This window comes from Phlebotomus papatasi, chromosome 2, assembly GCF_024763615.1.
Source record: "Phlebotomus papatasi isolate M1 chromosome 2, Ppap_2.1, whole genome shotgun sequence".
In the NCBI taxonomy this organism is placed as follows: Eukaryota; Metazoa; Arthropoda; class Insecta; order Diptera; family Psychodidae; genus Phlebotomus; species Phlebotomus papatasi.
In genome coordinates this window covers 54,804,833-54,810,890 of record NC_077223.1, presented here as the reverse complement: position 1 = coordinate 54,810,890, position 6,058 = coordinate 54,804,833, and positions in this window count along the sequence as shown.

Genomic DNA, 6,058 nt, shown 5'->3' with positions numbered 1-6,058 from the left:
TAAATCAGTTCATAAAATATTGAAAAATTAGTAAAAATGTGGACATTGCTTTGGGTAGTATTCCGGCCACTTTGAGTGAAATAGCGGCCATCTTTTTTCTGACCACCTTTTGTGACGCAACGGATAGAAAATTTCAAAACGTCAAACAGTACGAGTTTAATATGTTTATATGATTCACGAGCCCTGAGATCTTTCGTGTAATTTGTCCTGAAGACGTGAATAGTAGCATCTCAAATTTACGCGCAGATTCCCGTAGCAATTTGCCCTTCCTGAACTCTTCCAAGGCCTTTTCCACATCATCTTTTTCATAGAAGCGATGATTTTTTGCTCTGGACATTGTAGAACTCAGAAATTTAAGAAAAATAACATAAAATGAATAAAAAATTTAGGAAAACAAAAGATGTTGCCGGAATAGGCAACACTACCTCACCGGAGAGAGGCTCACAAAGTATATACTTTTTTACGCGAAATACAGGATCCAGCTGGGCAATTTTACCCGAAATTTAAAGATTGATTCACTATTAATATAAACAGAAACAATCTTTAAAGAAAACTAATCAATTTTCATGAAAAACACCGAAGGAAAACCTTCTGAACTTCACCACAAATCACAAGACTGCTAGAAACACAATCGATCTGTCACATTTTTTGTTAAACTCTTTCCACATTGAGTTTTTACAACGCAATTTAAATTCAAATTATACCTAAAATTTAATGGTCTTTGTGTTAATACATCCTAAAATGAATAAATATTTGAAAGCAAAATAAATTCATTGACTGTTCAAAGATTACATACATAATTTTAATTAATTTATTTGCATGGCCGAAATTACACTCAAAGTGACTTAAATTAGAAGCTGGCCGAAATTTGGCACACTTCCCCTAGTTTGGATTTTTTTAAAGCCTTGGGAATTACCAACACGGTTTTATTGCTCTGTATAAAGTCAGACGAATTCCATAATCAATTTCTCTTTACTGAACTTCTATACTTCTATACTTCTTGGTTTTCTTTTTCTCTTTGACCATCTGAAACATCAGTTAGAAAATCTCAAAATTCCAAAATAGACATGATTCCGAATTACCCCATTTCACCCTATACACTTCTTTATTAAAATACTGACAGTGCAGTGACCGCATGATCGATTTAACTTTGAACTGTTCAATTCACCAAGTTAGTGTTACCCATTGCTATTATCTACTTATAATTTTCTCATACATTTGTTTTGAAGTATACCTGAAAGAAAAAAAAAATGTAACTTGTTAGAAATTTGTCAAAAAATGTTCTATTATCAGCTTGAAGTTTTTTTGACATTGTTTTGACAAGTGAATTGGTCGGAGTTACACGTTTTGTCTTTTAAAGGGGGGTTTGTATAATTCTCTTGCTTTGTAAACATTTGGCAGTGCAACACTGACACTTTTTACATATTTGAATTTACATAAAATTGCAATTGATAAACAAATATAACAATATGGGGTAGGGGACTTTATAAAAACATTCTTAGTAAAATTCTCTTAAAGATAATTTTAGGCCACGCCTTCTTCAAGAATCTTGGTAAATTTTCTTTTATAAATTTACAATCTTTAACAGTGTTATCGCATTTACTCATTAAAAGTTTATTGCGATTCACATTGTCACACTTGTCGCTAATGGGCGTTAAATCCTACTTTTTGCCACTTAAATTGAACTATATTAAATTTGTTGTGTTGTTCAAAATTAGAAGACTGCAATGATATTTTCCAGACCTAAAAGGTGTACCGGAGTCATTACTTTAAAAATTTTAATTTGCTGACAGAAAGATTAAAGATTTATTCACTAGATTTTAATGTCAAAATTACAGATTGTGGGTTAGTGGTTAATACAAGGGGGAGATATTAGGATGAAAATATGTACACCACTTCCAGACACTTCTACAATTTGTATGAAAGACCGCTCCGCACTTTCAGCATTTCGGAAGAATCCCAAAAATGCTACAATACTTCTAGCACTTCTTGCACTCCCATGCACTTCTCATACTTAGGAATCAATAATTTATTTAATAATTATGAAAAATTTAATTAGGACAACGATATTTTAATATTATCTATGTTTTACGACCAACAGAATTTCTTTCTATGGATTTTCTAAAACACTAGTGGAGCTACTTTTGGAAGAGAGAGTCTCTAAAAAAATGTATTGTTGTTTCTAATTTATTGAAACTACCTTGGAGAGTCTTTTTGTTTTTGACAGCTTTCAAGGAGTCTTCAAGATTGAAGCAAATGATAGTCTGAAGGGTCCTGAAAGATTTTCTAGGTTCTGGAGAATTATCCAATGCAACTTCTGAAATTTTATCAGTAGTGTCTATTGTTCGACGCATGATTTCCTATTGCTGCCTTGCAAGCTTATGCCCTTTCGTCCAAAATCGGACGTTTTTCATTTAAAAAAAAGCGCATTGAATCTAATGAATTAATCACTGTGCTTATGTGATGGCAGTGGAGTAGCCCAAATAATTTCCCTGGAATTCCATAAAATTTGCATCTACACTGCCTATTTTATTCCAAGACCTTTTCTAGCCCAATCTAGCCCTTAAACAACTCTTTTTCGCAATTTTAAGTTCGGACCAGTGTATCGCAACCACCAAAATCAAAAAAAAAAATGGGATTTCTCAATTTTTATATCATCAATACGAGTATTAATTCAGTATCTACTATCTCATCAAAATCGACAACCCAGCCTATTCCTTTCTCAATATTGGCTTCTAAAGACGGGGATCATTAGGGGACCCATCTCGGTCTACCCGTTTAACCTGAACTGGCCACAGGTCAGAGTGTACTTCGAACCTATCTTAGAGGCCGATAATCCCAAGACAATCTCTTTTATGCTTCCCTATAGTCTCCGAAAGCCCGTTGTCCAGCGTGGCAGTAGTCTCACTACACTATCTGTTCAGATTTCACAGTCATTTCATTAACATTGTATCTAATTGAAAAATATCAACAAACTTTTTTTCAAATTATACTGTCACTTGAATTAAAAATCTGAGCTGAAAGTAGTGTATAGTCTGCAAAATGCGAAGTTAGCCAGAGAAGACTTTATTTTCGGGCACTTCCACTTCCAAAGACTTCCAAGCACTTGAAGCTGTACACCACTTCCGACCCTAAAATCTCCTCCTTGGGTTAATGATTTGTTGTGAATGTACTGAAATAGTCGGCATTGATAAAAATGAACGGGACATCGGGGATCCTTTAAAAGTGTCCTTTTCTAACACTTATTTAACTCCGGAAAAAAACGAATAAAAATAATGGAAAAAATCATCTTCGCTCAGACGAGAGAAATATGATATGAACAATCAGTTTACGATAAAAAATAATTTGTCGCACTCAGAAAAGAGCTCTGTGGAAACAGCTCTTAATTTAGCTCTTGAAACAAGAACGGGCATTTATTTCTTGGGTTAGAGACTATTTTACTTGAAACACACCACATTTTCACGACATTTTCACAATTTTTTTTTTATACAGGAACCACCTCACAAACTCTTAAATATCTTTTAAAAATTCCACTATTATAAGTTTTAAAAATAAAAAATCATTGTTGCACAACATTCCAGATACTCGAGCGAGCTTGTGAGCTACAATGTTTTATTTTTCAGAAAAATTTGTTTCTATTTTCTTTTGAGCAAATTTCACCTAATTTTCATATAATCCTTGTCGGCACTGCATTTTTTGAACCATAAGACACTTCACTACTTGTAAACACTTATCCCCACAAATTTTCAGTATAATTTCATTGAGAAAACTCAAGAAACAATCACGACTTTGCGAATCAATTGCACTGTGAATTATTTTGTCTGCCATTTGACAGCACTGGAAGCCACTGGAAATTTTCTGGTGAGACGGTACTTCGCTCAAGTAACGCCAGCTCTTAGTTATTCTGCTTTAGAACACAGCTCTTAATTCAAAGCACGACATGTTTAGGTTGATTCGGCTCTTAAAATATTCTTACAGACAAGAGCTGTATTTTTGCAAATCCCATACAAAGTTAGAACTGCCTTTTTCTGAGTTCAATAGATACAAGTGAACCTTTCAAGAGAATAAAATTATGATCCATTTTTCTAAAAAGGATCAATTTGACCAGTGTGAAGGGCCTCCAGGAAAAATAAAGATGACCAGAGTAATTTTACTGCAAAAGGAATTTAATCACCTAATGCGACTTCATAACGTTTTTTTTTCGTATTGCCCAATTGCAGTATACGATAGGGGAATGTTGGCATGGTTCGCACAGAGTGAACTTTCAAACAACGCAAATTTTCTCTTTATTTGTAAAAAGCTAGTTCGTCATTACTTAGCCATAAGATAGATAATTATTAGGCTCATGATACGAGACGAGAAATGGTAAGTCAGCTCTTTGCAAACAAAGAGAAAATTCGCACCGTTTGAAGGTTAACTCTGTGCGAACCATGCCTACATTCCCCCATACGACCCAATGTAAAATACACTAGGACTACACTTCATATTGAGCACGACTATATTACATACTTTCATTTATAATATGGTAAAGTCTTTAAATTGTCGCGTATGTTTACAAAACAAGAGAATTGTCCTTAAAAATTAATTATTTGTGTTGCAAATTTGATTTATTTTGAATTTATTCTGATTTTTTTTCATACAAAAATTTCTGATAAATCTCCTTGCAAAAATCGTGATATATGTAAATTAACTAAAAATTTGAGAATCACTGTTTAAAAAAAAAGTAAGTAAAATCGAGAAAAAATAACCTAATTTATGAATAAGCAATTGAGCCGAGCGTAAAACAGACACAAAATCGCTGATTGCATAATTTTGAGTGAGTTTTGACCGATAAAAAAAACAAAAGAATCAGACTATATTTAATTTGTGAGCTTCCAGATTTTTATTATTTTTTTTTTTTTGAATTTCATGGATAAAATAAATTTTTCGCCAAAGAAACACAACAAAAAAAAAAGAACTTTCCGCCTCTGTCTTCCTCTAAAACACGCATTGTTTCTATTTTAAAATGACTTTTCTGTTTGCCAAAGTTTTTCGGAACTCTTTGAGAAGAAAAAAACTAGATTTAAAAAAAATATATCGCAAGATAATATCACGTGACAAGAAAGCTTTTAGCTTTTGAATCGCTTAATAAATATCATTCTGAAAAAAGGATGATTGAATAAAAGAAAAAAAACTATATCACATCACAGATATTAAGGAGAGATGAAGAATTCGGAAAAGAAGAAAAATGTAATAGGAAAAAAAAGACAGAAAAAATGATAAACATGCCGTATAGGCGATAGGAGTGTGAAGTAAAAGGTGAATATCTTATGTACTACATACATATATTTTAATATTTAAACAAGAAATGATTAATTGATAAGATAGTGTGAAAATGCAAGCAACAAATTTTGACATAGAAGCAGATAAAAAAAATAATTCACAAAATGTAAACTTATTTCTATGCTAACTATTTAAAAAGCATTATTAAACAAAGTATAATTAAAGAAAAGATAACAATGTAATTTTAAATCCTAATTTTATGTGAAAGAAAAGTCTGCATTTCCCATTTGTTACCTCTTAAAATAAAACGCCTATATCTATTTAGTGCACCAAATCATGAGCTTCTATCCCTCTTTTCTGTGAAAAATCAATAATTCTAATGATATAAACATATACAGAATATTTTAAGAATAAATATCTTTGTGTTGTGTTTGAGTGCAAATTTTCTTGTTAAGTTTTCTCATAGAATAAAACTATAAAACCGTCTCTAAAACAACAGAAAAAAAAATCAAGAATTCTTCATAAGAGTCATTTTGGCTCTGAAATATGTGAGCTTACAAAATTGATTTGCTCAAAAAAAAAAAGAAATGTTTAAAAAGCTTAATTTACAAGCACATTTTCTACTCTCTCTATAAAAGCACAAAGCAATTTATTTTTATTTGCAAATCAGTTTCTATAGAAGAATTAATTAAAAAAAACATACATTCCACAGTCTTTGTGGCGAAGAAAAATAACACTATTAATACGAAGACAAGAAAACATGATGTTTTTGTTCATTTTGATGTTTTAATTGATA